The following is a 27165-nucleotide window of genomic DNA, read 5'->3' as shown; positions in this document are numbered from 1 at the left end:
TTGGTTGCCTTTTAGTTTTGTTGGTTGTTTCCTTTGCTATACAGAAGTTTTTATCTACATGAGGTCCCAATAGTTCATTTTTGCTTGTAATTCCCTCGCCCTTGGGGATGTGTCAAGTATGAAATTGCTGCAGCTGACATCAGAGAGGTCTTTTCCTGCTTTCTCCTCTAGGGTTTTGATGGTTTCCTGTCTCACATTCAGGTCCTTTATCCATTTTGAGGGGTTTTTTTGTGAATGGTGTGAGAAAGTGGTCTAGTTTCAGCTTTCTGCATGCTGCGGTCCAGTTCTCCCAGCACCATTTGTTAAAGAGACTGTCTTTTTCCCATTGGATGTTCTTTCCTGCTTTGTCAAAGATGAGTTGGCCATATGTTTGTGGGTCTAGTTCTGGGGTTTCTATTCTATTCCATTGGTCTATGTGTCTGTTTTTGTGCCAATACCATGCTGTCTTGATGATGACAGCTTTGTAGTAGAGGCTAAAGGCTGGGATTGTGATGCCTCCTGCTTTGGTCTTCTTCTTCAAAATTACTTTGGCTATTTGGGGCCTTTTGTGGTTCCATATGGATTTTAGGATTGTTTGTTCTAGCTTCGAGAAGAATGCTGGTGCAATTTTGATGGGGATTGTATTGAATGTGTAGATAGCTTTGGGTAGTATTGACATTTTGACAATATCTCTTCTTCCAATCCATGAGCATGGAATGTTTTTCCATTTCTTTATGTCTTCTTCAATTTCCTTCATAAGTTTTCTATAGTTTTCAGCATACAGATCCTTCACATCTTTGGTTAGATTTATCCCTAGGTATTTTATGCTTCTTGGTGCAATTGTGAATGGGATCAGTTTCTTTATTTGTCTTTCTTTGCTTCATTATTAGTGTATAAGAATGCAACTGCTTTCTGTACATTGATTTTGTATCCTGCAACTTTGCTAAATTCATGTATCAGTTCTAGCAGACTTTTGGTGGAGTCTATCGGAATTTCCATGTATAATATCATGGCATCTGCAAAAAGCGAAAGCTTAACTTCATCTTTGCCAATTTTGATGCCTTTGATTTCCTTTGTTGCCTGATTGCTGATGCTAGCATTTCCAACACTATGTTAAACAACAGCAGTGAGAGTGGACATCCCTGTCATGTTCCTGATCTCTGGGGATAAGCTCTCAGTTTTTCCCCATTGAGGATGATGTTAGCTGTGAGCTTTACATAAATGACTCTTATGATGTTTCAGTATGTTCCTTCTATCCCAACTTTCTTGAGGGTTTTTATTAAGAAAGGATGCTGAATTTTGTCAAATGTTTTTTCTACATCTATTTATAGGATCATATGGTTCTTATATTTTCTTGATTAATGTGAGGTATCATGTTGATTGATTTGCGAATGTTGAACCAGCCCTATAGCCCAGGAATGAATCCCAGTTGATCATGGTGAATAATTCTTTTCATATGCTGTTGAATTCGATTTGCTAGTATCTCACTGAGAATTTTTGCATTCATATTCATCAGGGATATTGGCCTGTAGTTCTCTTTTTTTACTGGGTCTCTAGTTTAGGAATCAATGTAATACTGCCTTCATAAAATGAGTCTGGAAGTTTTCCTTCCCTTTCTATTTTTTGGAATAGCTTGAGAGAGATAGGTATTATCTCTGCTTTGAACGTCTGGTAGAACTCCCCTGGGAAGCCATCTGGTCCTGGACTCTTATTTGTTGGGAGACTTTTGATAACTGATTCAATTTCCTCACTGGTTATGGGTCTGTTCAAGCTTTCTATTTCCTCCTGATTGAGTTTTGGAAGTGTGTGGGTGTTTAGGAATTTGTCTATATCTTCCAGGTTGTCCAGTTTGTTGGCATATAATTTTTCATAGTATTCCCTGATAATTGCTTGTATCTCTGAGGGATTGGTTGTAATAATTCCATTTTCATTCATGATTTTAACTATTTTGGTCATCTACCTTTTTTTTGAGAAGCCTGGCTGAGGTTTATCAATTTTGCTTATTTTTTCAAAAAACCAACTCTTGGTTTCATTGATCTGCTCTACAGTTTTTTTACATTCTATATTGTTTATTTCTGCTCTGATATTATTTCTCTCCTTCTGGGGGGTTTAGTCTGTCTTTGCTGTTCTGCTTCTGTTTCCTTTAGGTATGCTGTTAGATTTTGGATTTGGGATTTTTTTAGTTTCTTGAGAAAGGCCTGGATTGTAATGTATTTTCCTCTCAGGACTGCCTTTGCTGCATCCCAAAGCGTTTAGATTCTTGTACTTTGATTTTCATTTGTTTCCATATATTTTTAAATTTCTTCTCTAATTGCCTGGTTGACCCATTCATTTTTAGTAGGGTGTTCTTTAACCTCCATGCTTTTGGAGGTTTTCCAGACTTTTTCCTGTGGTTGATTTCAAGCTTCATAGCATTGTGGTCTGCAAGTCTGCATGGTATGATCTCAATTCTTTTACATTTATCAAGCACTCTTTTGTGACCCAGTATGTGATCTATCTTGGAGAATGTTCCATATGCACTCGAGAAGAAAGTATATTCTGTTGCTTTGGGATGCAGAGTTCTAAATATATCTGTCAAGTCCATCTGACCCAATGTATCATTCAGGGCCCTTGTTTTTTTATTGACCGTGTGTCTAGATGATCTATCCATTTCTGTGAGTGGAGTGTTAAAGCCCCTGCAATTACCACATTCTTATCAATAAGGTTGCTTATGTTTGTGAGTAATTGTTCTATATATTTGGGGGCTCCCTTATTCTGTGCATACACATTTATAATTGTTAGCTGTTCCTGATTGATAGACCTTGTAATTATTATATAATGCCCTTCATCATCTCATACAGCCTTTAACTTAAAGTCTAGTTTGTCTGATATAAGTATAGGTACTCCAGCTTTCTTTTGGCTTCCAGTAGCATTATAAATAGTTTTCCCTCCCCTCACTTTTAATCTGAAGGTGTCCTCAGGTCTCAAATGCATCTCTTGTAGACAGCAAATAGATGGGTCTTGTTTTTTTATCCATTCTGATACCCTATGTCTTTTGGGTGGCACATTTAGTCCAGTTACATTCAGTGTTATTATAGAAAGATATGGGTTTAGAGTCATTGTGATGTTTGTAGGTTTTATGCCTGTAGCAATGTCTCTGGTACTTTGTCTCACAGGATCCCCTTTAGGATCTTTTGTAGGGTTGGTTTAGTGGTGATGAATTCCTTCAGTTTTTGTTTGTTTGGGGAGACCTTTATCTCTCCTTGTATTCTAAATGACAGACTTGCTGGATGAAGGATTCTCCACTGCACATTTTTTCTGTGCATCACGTTGAAGATTTTCTGCCATTCCTTTCTGGCCTGCCAAGTTTCAGTAGAGAGATTCGTCATGAGTCTTATCGGTCTCCCTTTATAAGTTAGAGCACATTTATCCCTAGCTGCTTTCAGAATTTTCTCTTTATCCTTGTATTTTGCCGGTTTCACTATGATACGTCGTGCAGAAGATCAATTCAAGTTACGTCTGAAGGGAGTTCTTTGTGCCTCTTGGATTTCAATGCCTTTTTCCTTCCCCAGATCAGGGAAGTTTTCAGCTATGATTTCTTCAAGTACACCTTCAGCACCTTTCCCTCTCTCTTCTTCCTCTGGAATACCAATTATGCATAGATAATTTCTCTTTAGTGCATCACTAATTCTCTAATTTTCCCACCATACTCCTGGATTTTTTTATCTCTCTTTTTCTTAGCTTCCTCTTTTTCCATAATTTTACCTTCTAGTTCCCCTATTCTCTCCTCTGCCTCTTCAGTCCGAGCCATGGTTGTCTCCATTTTATTTTGCAGCTCATTTATAGCCTTTTTTTAGCTCCTCCTGGCTGTTCCTTAGTCCCTTGATCTCTGTAGGAATAGGTTCTATGCTGTCCTGTATACTGTTTTCAAGCCCAGTGATTAATTTTAGGACTATTATTCTAAATTCACTTTCTGTTATATTGTTTAAATCCTTTTTGATCCGTTCATTAGCTGTCGTCTTTTCTGGAAATTCTTTTGAGGGGAATTCTTCTGTTTCGTTATTTTGGATAGTCCCTGGAGTGGTGCAGACCTGCAGGGCACTTCCTCTGTGCTGTCTTAAATAACTAGCATTGGTGGACAGGGCCGCAGTCAGACCTAAAGTCTGCCCCCAGCCCACTGCTGGGGCCACAGTCAGACTGGTGTGTGCCTTCTCCTCCCCTCTCCTAGGGGCGGGATTCACTGTGGGGTGGCATGGCCCCTCTGGGCTACTTGCACACTGGCAGGCTTGTGGTGCTGGGGATCTGGCGTATGAACTGGAGTGGATGGGCAAGGTGCACAGGGGCCGGAGGGGCAGTCTCAGCTCGCTTTTCCTTCAGAAATCCGCTTCAGGAGGGGCCCTGTGGCACTGGTAGGGAGTCAGACCCGCCGGAGGGATGTATCCGCAGAAGCACAGCATTGGGGGTTTGCGCGGTGCAAGCAAGTTCCCTGGCAGGAACTGGTTCCCTTTGGGATTTTGGCTAGGGGATCGGCGAGGGAGATGGTGCTGGCGAGCACCTTTGTTCCCCACCAAGCTGAGCTCTGTCCTCTGGGGCTCAACAACTCTCCCTCCTGTTGTCCTCCAGCCCTCCGGTTCTCCAAGCAAAGCTGTTAACTTATAACCTTCCAGATGTTAAGTCCTGCTTCTTGTCAGAACACACTCCATCCGCCCCTCCGCTTTTGCAAGCCAGACTCGGGGCCTCTGCTTGGCCTGCGGGCTGCCCCTCCGCCCCGGCTCCCTCCCACCAGTCCGCGTAGCCCGCACCGCCTCGGCGCCCTTCCTACCCTCTTCTGTGGGCCTCTTGTCAGCGCTTGGCTCTGGAGACTCCATTCTGCTAGTCTTCTGGCAGTTTTCTGGGTTATTTAAGCAGGTGTAGGTGGAATCTAAGTGATCAGCCAGATGCGGTGAGCCCAGTGTCCTCCTGTGCAGCCATTTTCTTCAAATATGCATAATTTTAAACTCAGAAATGCTTCCTTAAAATATCTTAAAATTGATGCAAAGAAAATGTTGCACTTTTATAATTTAAAAAAATTTTTTTAACATTTATTTATTATTGAGAGACAGAGATACACAGAGTGTGAGCAGGGGTGGGTAGAGAGAGGGGGAGACATAGAATCTGGAGCAGGCTCCAGGCTCTGAGCTATCAGCACAGAGCCCCAAGCAGGGCTCTAACCCACAAACCGCGAGATCATGACCTAAGCAGAAGTTGGACTCTTAACCAACTAAGCCACCCAGGTGCCCCTACTTTTATAATTTTTTTATTTGACTGAGTTGATACACAATGTTGTGTTAGTTTTAGGTGTACTACATAGTGATTTAACTTCTCCATACATTATCCTCTGCTCACCACAAGTGTAGCTACAGTTGTCACCATACAATGCTCTTATAGTACCACTGATTACATTCCATATGCTGTGACTTTTATTCCTATTATGTATAGATTTCAAAACTGGAAGCCTGTATCTGCACTCCCCTTCACCCATTTTGCCCATAACGTGACCCTCCTTCTCCCAGCAACCATCAATTCTCATGATTTATATATATAATTGTGCTTTTTATGTGTGTTTGGGTGTGGTTTTTTTTTTAATTTAAAACCACATATGAATGACTTCATTCACTTACCATAGTATACTCTAGGTCTATCCATGTTGTCACAAATGGCAAAATCTCATTCTTTTTGTGGCTGCATAATAATCCATTACCTATATACAACATCTTCCTTATCCATTCATCTGTTGATGGACACTTAAGTTCCTTCCTTTTCTTGGCTACTGCAAATAATGCTGAAATAAAGGCAGGGGTACATGTATCTTTTTTGAATTAATGCCTACATTATCTCTGGGTAAATACCCAGTAGTGGAATTATTGGATCCTATGATATTTCTATTTCTAATTGTTTGAGAAAATTCCATATTGTATTCCATAATGGTTGTATCACATTGCATTCCCACCAATAGTACATGAGGGTTCCTTTTCTCCATATCCTTGTCAAAACTTGTTATTTCTTGTCTTTGATTTTAGCCATTCTAACAGGTGTAAGGTGATATGTCATTGTGGTTTTGATTTGCATTTCCCTGATGATTAGTGACGAGCTTCTTTTTTATGTGTCTTGTGACCATCTGGATGTCTTCTCTGGAAAAATGTTTATGTTTTCTGTCCATTTTTTAATAATACTGTTTTTTGGGGTGTTTTTTTTTTGGTGTTGAGTGTAGAAGCTCTTGATGTATTTTGTATATTAACCCCTTATCAGATATATCATTTGAATGTATATATTTCTTCCATTTAATAGGTTGCCTCTTGCTCTTGTTGATGGTTTTCTTTTCTGTGCAAAAGCTTTTTATTTTTATGTAGTCCCAAGAGTTCATTTTTGCTTTTGTTTCCCTTGCTGTAGGAGACCTAACTAGAAAAATATTCCCACAGTTGATGTCATAGAAATTACTACCTATGTTTTCTTCTATAGTTTCACATCTTACATTTAGGTTTTTAATACATTTTGAGTTTATTTTTGTGTATGGTGTATGACAGTGGTCCATTTTCATTTGTCCAGTATTCTCAGCACCATTTGTCGAAGAGACTGTCTTTCCCCAATTGTATATTCTTGGCTCCTTTGTCATAGATTAATTGACTGTATGAGCATGGGTTTGTTTCTGATTTGTCTTCTTAAATTTACTGAGACTTTATTTGTGACCTGGCATGTGTTCTATTCCAGACATTGTTCCATGTGCATTGACAAGAAGGTGTACTCTGTTGTTTTTGGATAGAATATTTTGTTTGTATCTATTAGTTCATTCTGGTCTAATGTGTCATTCAAAGACACTGTTTCATTATTGATTGATCTTCCTGAATGATCTATCCACTGATGGAAGTGGGTGTTTAAAATTCCCTACTATTAATGTATTATTTTCAATTATTTGTTAAATCCTCTTGTTTGATCCCTTTATCATTAAATAATGTCCTTCTTTGTCTCTTATTACAATGTTTGTTTTAAACTCTATTTTATTTGATAGAGACATCACTACCCTGACTTTTTTTCTTTCTTTGCTTCCATTTGCATGGTAAATGTTTGTCCATCCCTTCACTTCCATTCTGTATGTGTCTCCATATGTGAGGTAAATTTCTTGTAGGCAGCATATATATGATTCTGTTTTTTAATCCATTCTGCTACCCTATATATTTTAATTGAAGCATTTAGTCCATTCCATTTAAAGTAATTACTGACAAGTATGTGCTTAGTGCCATATTGTTGTTTCTGTAGTCCTTTCCCATTTCTTTCTCTTTCTCTTGCTCTCTTTGTGACTGATGAGTCTCTGTAGTGTTATGTTTGGCTTTCTTGCTGTTTATTTTTTGTGTGTCTCTTAAGGTTTTGAGTTTGTGGTTACCATGAGGTTGATATAGCACATCCTAAGTATATACTGGTCTATATTAAGATGAAGTTCAAACAGTCTAAACTTTTTTTTTTTTACTTATCCACATTTTATGTATATGCCATCATGTTGTATGTCTTTTTATAATAATTTTCTTACATCTAATTATGGCATTTTCTTTTCCAATTAAAGATGTCCTTTTAACCTTTCTTGTAAGACTAGATTAGTAGTGATTAACTCCTTTAAACTTTAGTCTCTCCAATTATTTTTTTTTTATTTTTTTAATGTTTATTTCTGAGAGACAGAGCAAGCAACCAGAAGTGAGAGAGGGACAGAGAGAGGGAGACAGAATCCAAGGCAGGCTCCCGGCTCTAAGCTATCAGCACAGAGCCTGACACAGGATTTGAGCTCATAGACCGCAAGATGATGACCTGAGATGAAGTCGGCCACTTAACCAACTGAGCCACCCAGGTGTCCAGTCTCTCTTTCAATTCTAAATGACAAAATTGCTAGGTAAAGTATTCTTGGTTATAGGATTTTTTTCTATTTTAACACTTTGAATAAGTCGTACCACACCCTCTGGCCTGCAAATTTTCTGCTGAAAAAACAGTAGTTTTATATGGTTTCCCTTATACAATAACATTGTGCTTCTCTCTTGCTGATTTTAAAATTCTTTTTAACCTTTGACATTTGAATTATGTGTGGTAGTTTGGACCTCCTTGGGTTTGTCTTGTTTGGAATGCTCAGTGCTTCTTGAACTTGGATGTCTATTTCCTCCCCTAGGGTAGGGAAGTTTTCAGCTAGTACTTCTTCAAAAAAGTGTTCTTGTCCTTCCTTTCTTTTTTTTGTGGGACCTCTATAATGTCAATATGTGTTTACTTAATGTTTAAGAGATCCCATAACCTGTCTTAATTTTAAAAATCTGTTTCTCTTTTTGCTGTTTAGTTTGTGTGCTTTCTATTACCCTGTCTTCCAGAAGACTAACATACTTAGGCATCTGCTAGTGTTGATACCCTCTATTGTATTTTTTTCAGATACTGTATTCTTCAATTCTAATTGGTTCTCTTTTCATATTTTCTGTCTCTTTATTGATGGTCTCACTGAGTTCCTTCACTCTTCTCTCCAGCCTACTAAGTATCTTTACGATCATTACTTTAAATTCTTAATCAGGCATAGTGCTTATCTCCATCTCATTTAGTTCTTTTCCTGAGACTTGGTCTCATTCTTTTGAAATAAATTCTTCTGTCTCCCCATTTTTTGATTTTCTGTGTGTGTTTCTGTGGTTTCACAGAAGAGCTGCTTCTCCTAAATTTGACGCAATGTCTCATGTATGGTTGTCGGCTATATAGACTGTATGTACTTAGTGGATTTCACTGGTTGGCTGGAGCTGTCCTGGGGTGGGAGTCCTGGGGCTCTTCACACACTGGACACCCTAGCAGGACAGCTAAAGCTGAAGTGGGTGCAGGCCATGGAGACCCAGGGTTCTATATGCTGAAAGGACTCTAGCTTCAGCTGTCCTGCCAAAGTGAAGGCAACTTGAGGGATCCTGGTGGGTTGGCCAGAACTGAAGGAGGCATGGATTGCAGATTCCTAAGCACTCTGTGCAGGGGGCACCCTGTTGGGTTCTGGGTACCAGAACCCTTCACCACGTTGCCTTAGCAAGACATCTATATCCAAAATAGTTAGGGCCTGGAGTGTTCTGTGGTGCTTTGTACCTGTATCACCTTGACACAAAGGCTGCAGTTGTGGTGAATCCTAACCAGAAGTGTTCCAGTGTCCATGGCCCTGTGGTGATTTTGGTGGGATAGCTAGGGTTGCTGTGGGCTAAGGCCAATGGAATTACCAAGGAGGCAGGCTGGTTATGGTACCTGGACTGTGCACTGATCTGTGCTTTCAAGGTAGAGAAGTGTAGACCGTCAGCCCCTCCCACCAGGAGAGATTTTCAGCAGCTCCCTGCTTGACAGAGTTCTAGGATTGGCTCTTTCAATGTTAGTTGTTCTTTTAAAAGGAGACTTCTTTTTCCTTGTGCCCCAGGACATCCAGGGCAGATGTGGGCGAGAGGACCTGGTGTTTGCTGTGATCACAGGCCCCTTGTGGTGCCCAGACTGTGCTCCCTTTCATGTTATTAAGGTGAGTGGGGGGTTGGAAAAGCCTAAACTTACCTTGGGGATCAACTATCCACTAAGAAAAACGTTCTTTATGTCATGGTACAAAAATATAGCATACTGTTAAAAATCCTGTATAATGAAATACATTTTTATGTATAACCAAGGCAAGTTCTCCAACTCCTATAAAAAAAAAAAGTTCATTGAAAATTCATATGGTCTGATTCCAGTTAGAAAGAAAGTCATACTGATCACAAAACTATAAGTTCTTTCATCAGTACTCAGAGTACCATTACTATTATATATAGCTATGTGTGTTACTAAAATGTATTGACCAAATTATGAATATAGATATACCATTCTGTAACACTGACTTTTTGAGAAGGAAGATGACAGTGCTGACAGGAAAATGCTTTTCATACTAATTACTGTCAATCCATTATAACCCTTTCTTGAATTGACTTTTTTTTTTTTTTTGATGTGAAACGGAGAAGGGGAATATAATGATCTTAGGAGAAAAGAAAATCAGAGACACTGCATAAATGTTTTGCCCACTTCAAAATCCTAAGAATCTACCAACATTTTAGCAACCGATTGTAAAAATACTTGATATGTGATGGGGCAACCATGTTTAAATGTGAAAGACAAGTTTCATTTGAAAATAACAAACAAGAATTTAAAGGAATGGGAACTTAACATCCACTATTGTGTTTCCTTCAGGAATACCAGTTTGTATGATATTTTCAAACAAGTTAAGCTTTCTTTTTTTTTTTTTTAATTTTTTTTTTAACATTTATTTATTTTTGGGACAGAGAGAGACAGAGCATGAACGGGGGAGGGGCAGAGAGAGAGGGAGACACAGAATTGGAAACAGGTTCCAGGCTCTGAGCCATCAGCCCAGAGCCCGACGCGGGGCTCGAACTCACGGACCGCGAGATGGTGACCTGGCTGAAGTCGGATGCTTAACCGACTGCGCCACCCAGGCGCCCCCAAACAAGTTAAACTTTCAAATACAAAACAAGAATTTGATTTTACTCTTCATCTTGCTTATAATATCTCTGCCTGAAGGCTACAAAAATCATTCTACTTTAGAGCCCTGAATAAAAATGATAAATGTAAGATATTAAAACTCAGATGAGAAGTTTCTACATAATTGTACTCAAAAGGGAAACTATTCAGCTTACCAGATAAGTCCTAAACTTGGGAATAGGCTTTAGCCGGTTTAATAATGTCAAAGCATTTCACACTGCCACTGTATAGAGAAGAAATTGTCATAAAAAGCCTCTAGAAAGGAAGTCAAACAGATGCTCAACTCCTGGCTTTAAGAAAATGCATAATTTAAAAGTGTATTTAACACCTTTTAATTTTCTTTGGTAAAAAACATAACTTTAAAAAATCTTTTTCGTTCTTTTATCACCTGCTGCCTTCCTGTTCCCTAGGAAAAAGTAAAGCTTAATGAGATATTCTTATGTAACAATAGAAGTTCTTAAAAGAAAATTAGAATGCTTTCTCCTGAAGGGATTTACAGATTAATTTGCTCAATCACCTCATTAATGGAGGAAATGAAAGAAAAAACTTTAGAAATGGAAAGAATGTGTTTTCCCTATGTGTGACTTATGCAGGGAGCTGGGCCTGCTATTTCCTGGTGTGATATATTATTAGGTTTTTGTGCAGGTGGCTCACTACTCAGTCATGAAGGACAGGTAAGCATCCTCAGCAGAATGTTTGGAGGCTGGTAAACATGCAGTCACTCTCAAAGTAGAATATGACTCTCCAGCTCTCTTTATTATTATTTTTAAATTTTGTTTAGCCTTTGCTAATGACTGAGTGGGGGAAGCATAAGATACTTAGAATTTATCTGTGATTAATATCCCCTTCTGGTATACACACAGGGTGTGGACAGCTTACGCCAAATCTGAGGACTCACTCCCCCACCCCATACACACAGCTAGTGAGAAGGAAAAACATAAAAAAGAAAAAAAAATAGATCATCTATTTCACAAATGACCTGAATAATCCCTATTCTATTATACATTAAACTGTATCCACTATACTGGATTCTGTGTTATGAAACCATTTCCCCCTCCATTCCCCCACCCCGGACTCATTAATCCTTTTTGGTTTATGACACAATTTTGAGGTTCTATGGTTACCAATATTAATGTTCAATAATGTCATTTGAAAAGCTACATTATAATTGAAATATTTTTTTTAAATTATACTGAGCAGTCTAATATCTAGGACTGCATTAATTGTTGGTACCTGACTATTGATCTAATCAGTTATCATTCAGATCAATCGGAAATTGTGTCTTGAGATACAGAAATGTTTTGATGCAGCTAACATCAGGGGGGAAATGTCAAGTAAATATGCTACGGAAGAGACCCACTACTCAACTGCCAGCCCATTTCTTCTATACTGTAAAATTGGAATTTGAGAAAGACATTGGAAAGACCTATTAATGAAAGACAAACACCCTAACATACAACCAAAGAACAAAGGAGAAAGTCCTCTGAAAAGGAACATTATGGTACACTGAAGTTTTATGAAGAATTGGCCATATTAAATATTAAGGAGGACTTCACCATGTAATTTTTCTAATTTAAGAGGCACTTCCCAGGAAGAGAACTTAATCTCTGAATTTAAGCAAAAGGCAATTTGCAGCTAAAAAAAAAAATAAAGCTACCCAAACAGGGAAGATCATTACCATAGGAATGCCTGTGGCTGAGTCACTGGCTGGGGTCACTTCATGAATGAAATGAGGGAGGCACTTCTAACCCACAGAGCAGGGCAGGCTAAGGTTGGGTCACACAACTTGGTGAATTAAAAACAACAATAACAACTAGATTCCTTCCTTGGAGTGAAAATTAGCTGGTAACTGTTGAGAGTTGCCTAGCTTCCCTCTGCCGGGGTCCATGTGGGAAAGGGAACAAGGAGTTAGCTTTGGAGAGAAAACTGGATTTACCTACTATTAAATCTTGATTTCTCTGCCCTACCAAGTTTAGTTTAATTTGACTAAAGTATAGCCAGTATTTTTTCATTTTTACAATATGCAAGGTAGTAACCCCAAAGTTGCCGCTAATGAAAAAGCAAGGTGAATTTCTACTCTCAAAGCTTTTAGTAGTAACAATCATAAGTTCAAAACCTAAAATAATAAAAACTAAAATCTAACCCACATGGTGCCTCTGGGTAGATTGAAAAAAATATTTGCCTCCTCATCAAGACACTTTCCATTTACTTGAAAACTATTATTCAATATACACAGTGGCCACACAATATAAATAAACAAGCAAAAAAATACTTTTGCAGAACCAAACAGGTAGCTTAAGTAATTTTTTTTGCTATGTGCATATCTTAGAATAAGTGTATTACTTAGTTATGAATAAGTCTTACCAGAGGTTTTTATAAAGGACTCCTATTAAAGAACTGTTATGCCCAGAATTCGTGATCCCCAAAGACCACCAGGGAGCTGAGTCTGATGCAAAAGCAAAAGAGCCTTTATTCGAGCTAGCTCAAGCTCAATCCCCTACCTGCACCGATGCAGCAGTGAGACACCAGGGAGAGGGAGCCCACTTTCAAAAGGACAAAGGTTTTATTGGGGCCTAAGGGCAGTTGGTGAGGTAATGGCTGTGGCCTCAGCTGATTGGCTGGGGAAGGGTTGGAGTCCTGTTACGCAGGTCGCTGGGCACGTTTTGACCAGGAAGTTTGAACTGGTGAGTGGGAGGTTACTCAAGGGGTGGAGGCGTGGTCTTGGTGAAGGACACAGAACAAGATGGAGTCGGCCGGCGTAGGCCCGCCCTTTCAGAACCCAGCAAACTCATGAAATGACTCAAATAGAATTATTTCATTGGTGGGAATATTGTATTTTCTATTCTGACACAAAAATTGGAATATTTCTTTAAGTGCATTTTATCAATGCCTGCATTGATAAATAAATCAAGCTTACTTTTAACAAAATTTCTAAGATTATCCTTTCTGAAATAGTAATACCACCAACAAAGTTTCCAGTTTGGACAGCATCTACATTCATAGCACAAGAAAAAGTGAGAAAACACTGCCAACAAACTTATCTTTCCAGTATTTCAAAATAGAAAAAAAAAATACTTCTGCTTCAAAAGATAATGTCCAATTTTTAGACATTCAAAAAATGTTGCATTATAACCTAAATTATGCTCTTAACTTCTGTATAATTGTTGCTATACATTTTTATGCAAAATGATACTCTAGATATTGGAAACCATTCACTTTTGAACCATAGGAGCACTACATAGTCAAGTGGCTGGAGAATACTTAAAATAGATTGCTTCCAATTAATAGCTGAGATGCTTGAGAGCCTTTGTCTTTTAAGCATCAGGATGGAAGTTATTTGTCATATACTAGGAACACAGGTCACACCATCGCATAACACATTTAATGTTTTTTGGAAATAGTTCTTTGGAGAATCTAGACGATAACAAAGAAAAATCATCTTTGTAAGTAGCTAGAACCCTGGTACCAAATGTAAATAGACCAGATGCATTACAGCTGTAGAATATTTTCTCTTGTTTCTGGCACAGAGATCTCATTTTGCAACATCCATGAATACTGCACAATTACTATGTTCCAGGGAAAAATCATATGCCACCACTGAGACTATTCTGGAGAGGACCTTGTAAAGAATTTGCCTGTTCTAGGAAAGGTAAGTCATATCACCTCGAGGATGATGGGAGATAAAAATAAACTGGACATGTCAAGAAGCCTTTGTATGTTGCTCTATGAATCCTCACAGCTCCTGATTTTGTCATCCAAACCTAAAACTAAACTGAAATGCTCTGATACTCTGCTGTATCTTCTCAGTCACCAGGCTATTAGTTCATCAAACTTTGTTCATACAAACTTTTCATAATCTAGATGTTTCGTGGGAATAGGTATAGGTTTGAAATTTTCCTCTACAAATGGTTTTCCTACATGTATTGAGATGATCATCTGCATTTTATCCTTCATTTTCTTAATATGGTTTGTAACACGGATATGCAGATATTAAACCTGGAATAAATCCTACCTGATCATGATTTATCTTCCTCTTAATATATTATTGAATTTGGTTTGCTAATATCTTGTTGAGGGGTTTGCATCTGTTCATCAGGGACACTGGGCATGTAATTTCCTTTTATTGTGATGTCTTTGTCAGGTTTTGCTATCATGGTAATGCTGGGCTTTCAAAAAAATTTTTTTAACAATTTAAGAAGTATATGTAATCTTTTCTCTTTTTTTTATTTTTGGGAAGTTTATTTATTTTGATACAGAGAGCATGAGTGCAGGAGAGACAGGAATAGGAGGAGAGAGAGAATCCCAAGTAAAATCCATCCTCTCAGTGTGCAGCCCAATGTGAGACTCAGTCTCACAGACTGTGAGATCATGACCTGAGCCACAAACAAGAGTCCTAGGCTTAACTGACTGAGCCACCCAGGTACTCCAGTATGAACTCTTAATTAAATGTTTGAAAAACACACATGTGAAACCATTTGGTCTCAGACTTTTTTGTCTTTCGGGAAAGTTTTAAAATTACTGATTCAGGGGCACCTGATGGCTGTCACTTGAGCACCCGACTCTTGATTTCAGCTCAGGTCATGATTTCCCATTTCCAGGGAAAAGTCCTGCATCAGGTTCTGGCCTGACAACATGGAGCCTGCATGGGATTCTCTCTCTGCCCCTCCCCTGCTCATGCTGTCAAAATAAATTTAAAAAAATAAATAAAATTACTGATTCAGTTTAATTACTTGAAATCAATTGTCTATTTCTTCATGATTCGATCTTAGAAGGTTGTGTATTTACAAAACTTTTTCCATTTCATCTAAGTTTTCCAATTGTTTGGCAATGAATCGCTCATAGTACCTAACATATTTCTGTGCTGTAAATTATAACTTCTCTCCTTTCACTCTGGATTTGAGCTCTCCCTACTTGTTTCCTGGTGAGCCTACCTGAAGGTTTATTAATGTTGTTTATCTTTTCAAGGAATCAGTTTTAGTTTTACTGATTTTTTTCTATATTTACTTAGTTTTGGTTTTATTTCCACTGATTTTTATTATCTTCTTCCTTCTAACTTTTGGCTTTGTTTGTTCTTCCTTCTTGAGTTCCTTCGAGTGTAAAGTTAAATGTTTATTTTGCATTTTTCCTGAGGTAGGCCTTTATCCCCCTAAACTTTCCCTTAGAACTGCTGATTCTAGTTCCATTTTCATTCGTGTCAGGGTATTTTTGAATTTCCTCTTGGGTTTCATCATTGACACGTTGATTGTTTAGCAGCATGTTGTTTCATCTTCCACGTTTTCTTTCACTTTCTTATAGTTGATTTCTAGTTTCATACTGCTGTAGTTAAAAAGATGTTTGGTATCATTTCAGTCTTGTTAAATTTATTGACATTTTGTGGCCTAACATATGGCTTAAGCTGGAGAATTTTCTATATGCATTTAAAAAGAATGTGTATTCTGTAGTCTTGGATTATATGTTGTATATATGGGTCACTGAAAATCATGTTTTTTAGAGGTTTTCTATCTGAACTATACATTAATGTAAGTGGGAAATAAGTATTTGAAGCCAATGCAACTAATCCAGAGAGTCATGTCTTCTTTCTGAAAATTAAGGGAGATTACTTCTGGAACAATTTGTTAAAGCTGCATGTGGTGGTGATCAAAAAAAAAAAAAAATAGTTTCCAAGGAGTATACATGGGGCTTTTGTTAAAGGCGAAAAAGAGATGCACTCTACACACACATTCCACCTGGGGCTGGCTCTTAACTTTTCTGAATTTTACTATAAGGTGATTGCCACTGCAGAACTTGATATTCTGAACAAAAACTCCTACAGGGACAGCACTCTCATCAGTTGCTTAAAGACAACATGTAGAGGGCTAGAGGACACCGGGAGGGAGAGGTGTTGAGCCCCAGAGGACAGAGCTCAGCTTGGCAGGGAACAAAGGCGCTGGCCAGCACCATCTCCCTCACCCATCCCCAGCCAAAATCTCAAAGGGAACCAGTTCATGTCAGGGAACCTGCTTGCACCACGCAAACACCCAAAGCTGTGCTTCTGTGGATCCATCCCTCTGATGGCTCTGCCTCCCTCCCGGTGCCTCAGGGCCCCTCATGAAGCGAACCACCGAAGGCAAAGTGAGCTGAGTCTGCCCCTCCCACCCCTGTGCACCTTGTGGATCCACACTGGTTAATATGCCAGATCCCATAAAAGCAGCACCACAAGCCTGGCAGTGTGCAAGTAGCCTAGACAGGGGCACAAGTGAGTGTATATATGTATATATACACTCACCACTCCACAGTGAGTCCTGCCCCTGGGAGAAGGGAAGATAATGTAGGTACACACCAGTCTAACTGTGGCCCCAGTGGTGGGCTGGGGGCAGACATCAGGTTTGACTGCGGTCCCAGCCATGAACACAAGTTATTCCAGAGAGCACTGGAAGAGCCCTGCAGTTCCACACCACTCCAAGGACTATCCAAAATGATGAAACAGAAGAATTCAAAATAAACTCCAGGAAGTAGCAACAACTAACGAACTGATCAAAAACGATTTAAGCAATGTAAGAGAAAATGAATTTAAAATAATAGTCATAAAATTAATCACTGGGCTTGAAAAAAGTACCGAGGACAGCAGAGAATCTATTGCTACAGATATCAAGGGACTAAGAAACAGGAGGAGCTAAAAAATGTGATAAATGAGCTGCAAAATAAAATGGAGGTGATCACAGCTCGGATTGAAGAGACAGAGGAGAGAATAGGTGAATTAGAAGATAAAATTATGATAAAACAGGAAGCTGAGAAAAAGATTTTAAAAAATCCAGGACTATGAGGGGAAAATCAGAGAACTAAGTGATGCAATGAAACACATCACTATTCCAGAGGAGGAATAGAGCGAGAGAAAGGAGCTGAAGGTATACTTGAACAAATCATAGCTGAGAACTTCCCTGATCTAGCAAAAGAAAAAGGCACTGAAATCCAAGAGGCACAGAGAACTCCTTCAGATGTAACTTGAATCGATCTTCTACACAACATACCATAGTCAAACTGGCAAAATACAAGGTTAAAGAGAAAATTCTGAAAGCAGCTAGGGATAAACATGCTCTAACATATAAAGGGAGACTGATAAGACTACTGATGGATTTATCTACTGAAACTTGGCAGGTCAGAAAGGAATGGCAGGAAATCTTCCATGTGATGAACAGAAAAAAACATGCAGCCGAGAATCCTTTATCCAGCAAGTCTGTCATTTAGAATACAAGGAGAGATAAAGGTCTTCCCAAACAAACAAAAACTGAAGGATTTCTTCACCACTAAACCAGCCCTACAAGAGATCCTAAAGGGGATCCTGTGAGACAAAGTACCAGAGACATCACTACAAGCATGAAACCTACAGACCTCACAATGACTCTAAACCCATATCTTTCTATGATAAGACTGAATGTAAATGGACTAAATACGCCACCCAAAAGACATAGGGTATCAGAATGGATAAAAAAACAAGACCAATCTATTTGCTGTCTACAAGAGACTCATTTTAGAACTGAGGACACCTTCAGATTAAAAGTGAGGGGAGGGAAAAATATTTATCATGCTACTGGAAGTCACAAGAAAGCTGGAGTAGCCATACTTCTATCAGTCAAACTAGACTTTAATGGTTGTAACAAGAGATGAAGAAGGGCATTATATAATAATTACAGGATCTATCCATCAGGAAGACCTAACACTTATAAATGTCTATGCGCCAAATATGGGAGCCCCCAAATATATAGAACAATTACAAACATAAGCAACCTTATTGATAAGAATGTGGAAATTGCAGGGGACTTTAATACTAAACTTACAACAATGGATAGATCATCTAGCCACAGGATCAATAAAGAAACAAGGGCCCTGAATGACACATTGGATCAGATGGACTTGACAGATATTTCTAGAACTCTGCATCCCAAAGCAACAGAATATACTTTCTTCTTGAGTGCATATGGAACATTCTCTAAGATAGATCACATACTGGGTCACAAAACAGTCCTCAATAAATGTAAAAGAGATCATACCATGCAGACTTGCAGACCACAATGCTATGAAGCTTGAAATCAACCACAGGAAAAAGTCTGGAAAACCTCCAAAAGCATGGAGGTTAAAGAATACCCTATTAAAGAATGAAGGGGTCAACCAGGTAATTAGAGAAGAAATTTAAAAATATATGGAAACAAATGAAAATTAACATACAACAATCCAAATGCTTTGGGATGCAGCGAAGGCAGTCCTGAGAGGAAAATACATTGCAATGCAGTCCTGTCTCAAGAAACAAGAAAAATCCCTAATCCAAAATCTAACAGCACACCTAAAGGAAATAGAAGAACAGCAAAGACACTCCAAACCCAGCAGAAGAAGAGAAATAATACAGATCAGAGCAGAAATAAACAATATAGAATGTAAAAAAACCTGTAGAGCAGATCAATGAAACCAAGAGTTGTTTTTTTGAAAAAATAAGCAAAATTGATAAACCTCAGCCAGGCTTCTCAAAAAGAAAAGGAAGATGACCCTAATAGATAAAATCATGAATGAAAATGGAATTATTAACAACCAATCCCTCAGACATACAAGCAATTATCAGGGAATACTATGAAAAATTATATGCCAACAAACTGGACAACCTGGAAGAAATGGACAAATTCCTAAGCACCCACACACTTCCAAAACTCAAACAGGAAGAAATAGAAACCTTGAATAGACCCATAACCAGCGAAGAAATTGAATAAGTTATCAAAAATCTCCGAACAAATAAGAGTCCAGGACCAGATGGCTTCCCTGGGGAATTCTACCAGACATTTAAAGCAGAGATCATACCTTTCCTTCTCAAGCTATTCCAAAAAATAGAAAGGGAAGGAAAACTTCCAGACTCATTCTATGAAGCCAGCATTACTTTGATTCCCAAACCAGACAGAGACCCAGTAAAAAGAAGTACAGGCCAATATCCCTGATGAATATGAATGCAAAAATTCTCAATAAGATACTAGCAAATCGAATTCAACAGCATATAAAGAGAATTATTCACCATGATCAAGTGGGATTCATTCCTGGGCTGCAGGGCTGGTTCAACATTCGCAAATCAATCAATATGATACATCACATTAATAAAAGAAAAGGTAAGAACCATATGATCCTGTCAATTGATGCAGAAAAGCATGTAACAAAATTCAGCATCCTTCTTAATAAAAACCCTCGAGAAATTCCAGATAGAAGGAACATACTTAAAGATTATAAAAACCATTTATGAAAAGCCCACAGCTAATATCATCCTCAATGGGGAAAAACTGAGAGCTTTCCCCCTGAGATCAAGAACATGACAGGGATGTCCACTCTCACCGCAGTTGTTTAACACAGTGTTGGAAATGCTAGCATCAGCAATCAGACAACAAAAGGAAATCAAAGGCATCCAAATTGGCAAAGATGAAGTCAAGCTTTCGCTTTTTGCAGATGACATGATATTATGCATGGAAAACCCAACAGACTTCACCAAAAGTCTGCTAGAACTGATACATGAATTCAGCAAAGTCGCAGGATACAAAATCAATGTACAGAAATCAGTTGCATTATTATACACTAACAATGAAGTAGCAGAAAGACAAATAAAGAAACTGGTCCCATTCACAATTGCACCAGGAATCATAAAATACCTAGGAATAAACCTGACCAAAGATGTAAAAGATCTATATGCTGAAAACTATAGAAAACTTATGAAGGAAATTGAAGAAGACATAAAGAAATGGGAAAACATTACATACTCCTGGATTGGAAGAATAAATATTGTTAAAATGTCAATACTACCCAAAGCTATCTACACATTCAATGCAATCCCCATCAAAATTGCACCAGCATTCTTCTCGAAGCTAGAACAAGCAGTCCTAAAATTTGTATGGAACCACAAAAGACTCCGAATAGCCAAAGGAATTTTGAAGAAGAAGACCAAAGCATGAGACATCACAATCTCAGACTTTAGCCTCTACTACAAAGCTGTCATCATCAAGACAGCATGGTATTGGCACAAAAACAGACACGTAGACCAATGGAATAGAATAGAAACCCCAGAATTAGACCCACAAACGTATGGCCAACTAAACTTTGACAAAGCAGGAAAGAACATCCAATGGGAAAAAGACAGTCTCTTTAACAAATGGTGCTGGGAGAACTGGACAGCAACATGCAGAAGGTTGAAACTAGACCACTTTCTCACACCATTCACAAAAAAAACCCTCAAAATGGATAAAGGACCTGAATGTGAGACAGGAAACCATCAAAACCCTAGAGGAGAAAGCAGGAAAAGACCTCTCTGATGTCAGCTGCAGCAATTTCATACTTGACACATCCCCAAGGGCAAGGGAATTACAAGCAAAAATGAACTATTGGGACCTCATGTAGATAAAAACTTCTGTATAGCAAAGGAAACAACCAACAAAACTAAAAGGCAACCAATGGAATGGGAAAAGATATTTGCAAATGACATATCGGACAGAGGGCTACTATCCAAAATCTATAAAGAGCTCACCAAACCCCACACCCGAAAAACAAATAATCCAGTGAAGAAATGGGCAGAAAAGATGAATAGATACTTCTCTAAAGAAGACATCCAGATGGCCAACAGGCACATGAAAAGATGCTCAATGTCACTCCTCATCAGGGAAATACAAATCACAACCACACTCAGATATCACCTCACGCCAGTCAGAGTGGCCAAAATGAACAAATCAGGAGACTATAGATGCTGGAGAGGATGTGGAGAAACGGGAACCCTCTTGCACTGTTGGTGGGAATGCAAATTGGTGCAGTCACTCTGGAAAACAGTGTGGAGGTTCCTCAAAAAATTAAAAATAGACCTACCCTATGACCCAGCAATAGCACTGCTAGGAATTTACCCAAGGGATACAGGAGTACTGATGCATAGGGGCACTTGTACCCCAATGTTTATAGCAGCACTCTCAACAATAGCCAAATTATGGAAAGAGCCTAAATGTCCATCAACTGATGAATGGATAAAGAAAGTGTGGTTTATATACACAATGGAGTACTACGTGGCAATGAGAAAGAATGAAATATGGCCCTTTGTAGCAAGTGGGTGGAACTGGAAAGTGTTAAGTGAAATAAGTCATACAGAGAAAGACAGATACCATATGTTTTCATCCTATGTGGATCCTGAGAAACTTAACAGAAGTCTATGGGGGAGGGGAAGGAAAAAAAAAAGAGGTTAGAGTGGGAGAGAGCCAAAGCATAAGAGACTCTTAAAAACTGAGACCAAACTGAGGGTTGATGGGGGGTGGGAGGGTGGCTGATGGGTATTGAGGAGGGCACCTTTTGGGATGAGCACTGGGTGTTGTATGGAAACCAATTTGACAAATTTCATATTTAAAAAAAACATGTAGAAACCACATGAATGTAATGTGGCAAAGGGAAAGAAAACTAAGTGCATACATGCTATCCTTCTTCTTCCCCTCAAGAAACTTTTTACATATCTCCATTCCTTATATTATTTGGAATTGCAAATCTTGTATATAAGGGGTTAATATCCAAAATATTTAAAGAACTTCTTCAAGTCAACACCAAAACCCCAAATAATCTGACTAAAAATGGTCAGAAGAGGGGCACCTGATGGCTCAGGTGGTTGAGCATCCGACTTTGGTTCAGGTCATGATATCACAGTTCATGGGTTCAAGCCCCACATTGGGCTTTTTGCTGACAGCTCGGACCCTGCTTCAGGTCTGTATCTGCCTATCCTTGCTTATGTTCTATCTCTCTCTCTCAAAAATAAATAAGCATTAAAAAAATTTTAATGGGGAGAAGCCATGAGTAGACCTTTTTTTCCCAAAGAAAACATATAGATGGCCAACAGACAGATGAAAAGATGTCCAAGCTAACTCACCATAAGGAAAATCCAAATCAAATACAATGAGGTATCACTCCTCATCTGTTAGAATATCTATTATCAAACAGATAAGAAATAATAAGTTTTTCTCAGGATAAGAAGAAAAGGAAATCCTTGTTTATTGTTAGTCATAATGGAAATGAGTACAGCTATTAGGGAAAATAGGTTGGAGTTTCCTCAAAAAAGTAAAAATAGAACTAGGATAATAATACAGCAATTCTACTGGGTATCCCCCCCCCAAAAAATAAAGGAAAACACTAACTCAGATTTATGCACCTCTATGTTCATTGTAGCTTATTGTTAATAGGCAAGATAGGAAAATAACCTAACCATCCATCAGTGGATGAATGGATCAAGAAAATTAAACACACACACACACACACACACACGGTGGAATATATCACTCACCACAAAAAATGGGGTGATTTGTGACAACATGGATGGAACTTGAGGGCATTAACTACATAAAAAAAGTGAGACAGAAAAAGACAAGATGATTTCATTTATATGTGGAATCTTAAAAAAAAAAAACAACCTTAAAGCTACAGAGAATATATTGGTGGTGGAGGGTGGCAGTTGGGCAAAATTGGTGAAGGGAGAGTCAAAGGTACCAACTTCCATTTAGAAGTTGTAGAGATGTAATGTATAGCATTATGACTATAGCTAATAATGGTACATTACATCTCTGAAAGCTGCCTGAGTAATGCTTAAATATCTCACCACCAAAAAAAAGTAACTATATATGGTGACAGATGTTAACTACACTTATTGTGGTGATCATTTCACAATATACACAAATATCAAATCATATTACCCACTTGAAACTGATAAAATGTTGTATGTCAACCATACCTTAATTAAAAAAAAAATGTGAGCAATACTAATAGCATGGCAAATGAAGAAAAAAAATGAAAAGTTGGACTTTATTAAATTGAAATCTGCTGTGCAAATGACACTGTTCAGAGAATTAAAGAACAGACACAGGGGTTAATATCTAGCCAATGTTTAGGAGAAAATTTTTGGAAATCAACTGTAAATTTTTACTCAAAATATAAAAAAAAAAACCTCTTGGAACTCAATTCTAAGAAAACAAGATATTTAAAAATTGGTCAAGAAAATAGGGGAAGGGGCCGACATGGCAGAGAGGTAGAGGGATCTGTACTTTGCTCCTCTCTCAAATGAAGGGTTGAAGTCAAAGGACTCTGAACTCCCAAAAGTCTGGGAGGAAAAGAGACTGAGTCTACCAAAGAGACACTGGCACAAGCTGACAGGCCATAGGTGGGTAATTGTGAACTGGAAGAAATAAAACAGGCTGGGTAGGCATGGAGGGAAGGGATCTCCTTCTGCTGAGAGACAAAGGGAAGAGAAAGAGTGGCTGGGGAAGCATAGGACTGTATCTGGACAAGAGGAAAAGCTCGGACCAGGAGAGAGAGGGATCCCATCTCTAACTGTGGGACTTTCTCTGGACTGGGGCTGGCTGCCCTGTTAGCGCACCTATGGAGGAGGGGAGCCACCCCCGGATTTGGTGGTAGGTGAGGGGTGCAGTCTGCAGTAGGAGAAAGCAGTCCCCTCCCCGAAGTGCTGCAGTACAGAACAAAAGCAGCTGGGACCACATAGCAGGTGGCAGAGAGAGGCACTTCCCCAGTGCCAGGGCGCACAGAGCAGGAGTTTAAATCCCAGCCAAGCACCGGGCTTGGGAGTCAGGGGAGCGAGACAGACCACCTCATCTGCCCCCGTGGCACAGTGAGGATGGCTCAAACCGAGTGATTTGGGACACTGGGTCCATGAAGAAGAGACTGGGGGGTTGCTACTTTTCTCCCCACAACCACTAAGGTGGGGCCTCAGGGATGGGTCAGCAGGGCCCACAGTGGAGGTGGGACCAGTCTATACCAAACCAAGACCCTCTGAAATGGGTAACTGCATAACTACTGGAGTGGGATAAATGGTGTTGAACCAGACAGCCCCCTCCTCCAGACAAGTGCTGCTGCATTGCCTGGATTAATTCTAGGACAATTCTTGTTATTTAGATCTATTCTTCCTTTCTTTTCTTCTTATCTCTTCTTCTAGGCTGGTCACTATGGTTGGTGGTCTGTTTAAGCAGAAACATTTATCCATTCTCTTGATATGTGTTCTACACTTCCTTCTTTCCTTTCTCTCTCTCTGGAATAATCAAGCTGTATAGTTTCTCTCTCTGGGGAACTTTATCTTCATTTCTTTGTCCCCGCCTCCTTCTTTATTTTCGTTTCTCTCTCTCTCTCTCTCTCTCTCTGGATTAAGCCATTAGTCTCTCTGCCTGGTCAATGTTTATTTTTTCTTCCCCCCCCCCATCATTTCTCTCTCTGTATGTACTCTTCCATCAGCACCACCTCCACCCTGTTCTTTACTGTAGCAGGTGTTTCTGGTTTTTTGCTTTTGGATTGTTTGTTTGTTTGATTTGTTTTTGTGTTTGAATGTTTTTTTTTTTCCTGTGTGTCTGTTTGTTTTCATTTCCAGGGCTACTTCAAGGAAGAAATCAAAGCATACCTGATGGAACGTCCAAAACATCACTACGAGTAGGGAAATAAATAACTAAAGTCACAACAGAGAGCAAGTAACACTCTTCAAAAAACACCTCCTGAAGGGCCAGGCCTGGACTTTGTATGACCCCCGCCTTTAATAAAGCAGTGCTCTCAGGTGCAGAGCACATAACAAGCTTTTAAAATTCACAAGGGACAGAAAACTAGCCAAAGTGATGAAACAAAGACTTCTCCTCAAAAGAAATTCCAGGAAGAAGTGACAGCTAAAGAATTGATCAAAACATATATAAGCAATATAACTGAACAGGAATTTAGGATAATAGTCATAAAATTAACTGCTGGGCTTGAAAAAAGCATAGAAGACAGCATAGAATCTACTGCTGCAGAGATCAAGGAACTAAAAAATAGTCATGATGAATTTAAAAATGATATAAATAAGGAACAAAATAAAATGGAGGCAACCACAGAGTGGATTGAAGAGGCAGAGGGGAGAAAAGGTACATTAAAAGGTAAAATTATGGAAAAAGAGGAAGCTGAGAAAAAGACAGAGGAAAAAATCCACGAGTATGAAGGGAGAATTAAAGAACTAAGTGATGTAATCAAATGGAAAAATTTCTGTATCATAGCAATTCCAGAAGAAGAAGAAGAAGAGAGAAAGGGGCTGAAGGTATACTTTAACAAATCATAGCTGAGAACTTCCCTGATCTGGGAAAGGAAACAGACATTGAAATCCAAGAGGCACAGAGAACTCCCTTCAGACATAACTTGAATTGATCTTCTGCATGACATGTCATAGTGAAACTGGCAAAATACAAGGATAAAGAGAGAATTCTGAAAGCAGCTAGGGATAAACAGACCTTAACATACAAAGACACATACAGGTAGTAGCAGACCTATATACTGAAACTTGGCAGGCTAGGAAGGAATGGCAAGAAATCTTCAATCATATGAAATGGAAAAATATGCAGCCAAGAATCGTTTATCCAGCAAGTCTGTCATTCAGAATAGAAGGAGAGATGAAGGTTTTCCCAAACAAAAACTGAAGGAATTCATCACCATTAAACCAGCCCTACAAGAGATCCTAAGGGGGACTCTGTAAGGGAAATGTTGCAAGGACCAAAAAGTACCAGAGAACATCACTACAAGCATGAAACCTACATATATCACAATGACTCTAAACCCATATCTTTCGATATTAACACAATGTAAATGGACTAAATGCTCCAATCAAAAGACATAGGGTATGAGAATGGATAAAAAATAAGATCCATCTATTTGCTGTCTACAAGAGACCCATTTTAGACCTGAGGACACCTTCAGATTGAAAGTGAGGGGATGGAGAACTATCTATCATGTTACTGGAAGTCAACAGAAAGCTGAAGTAGCCATACTTATATCAGACAAACTAGATTTTAAAGTAAAGGCTGTAACAAGAGATGAAAAGGGGCATTATAAAATAATTACAGGGTCTATCCATCAGGAAGAGCTAACAATTATAAAGGTCTATGCACTGAATTCAGAAGAACCCAAATATATAAAACAATCACAAACATGAACAATCTTATTGGTAAGAATGTGGTAATTGCAGGGGACTTTAATACTCCACTTATAGCAATGGACAGATGACAGATCATATAGACAGAAAATCAGTAAAGACACAAGAGCCCTGAATGACACAGTGGACCAGATGGACTTGACAGATATATTTAGAACTCTACCTCCTAAAGCAGCAGAATAAATTTTTTCTTCTTGAGTGCACATGGAACATTCTCCAAGACATCACATACTGGGTCACAAAACAGTCCTAAATAAATATAAAAGAACTGAGATCCTATCATGCATACTTTGAGATCACAGTGCTATGAAACTTGAAATCAACCACAGGAAAAAGTCTGGAAAACCTCCCAAAGCATGGAGGTTAAAGAGCATTCCTACTAAAGAATTAATTGGTCACCCAGGCAATTAGAGAAGAAATTAAAAAATATATGGAAATAAAATGAAAACCCAACAATCCAAACCTTTTGGGATGCAGCAAAGGCAGTCCTGATGGGAAAATACATTGCAATCCACGCCTATCTCAAGAAACAAGAAAAATGCCAAATACAAAATCTAACAACACACCTAAAGGAAATAGAAGCAGAACAGCAAAGACATCCCAAACCCAGCAGAAGAAGACAAATAATAAAGATCAGAGCACAAATAAAAAATATAGAATCAGAAAAACAAAACAAAAACAGATCAATGAAACTAAGAGTTGTTTTT

Source organism: Herpailurus yagouaroundi, unplaced genomic scaffold (genome assembly GCF_014898765.1).
Source record: "Herpailurus yagouaroundi ecotype Mexico unplaced genomic scaffold, PumYag 29, whole genome shotgun sequence".
NCBI classification, from domain to species: domain Eukaryota; kingdom Metazoa; phylum Chordata; class Mammalia; order Carnivora; family Felidae; genus Herpailurus; species Herpailurus yagouaroundi.
The sequence above is the reverse complement of the archived record's forward strand: the minus strand, read 5'-3'. Positions refer to the sequence as shown.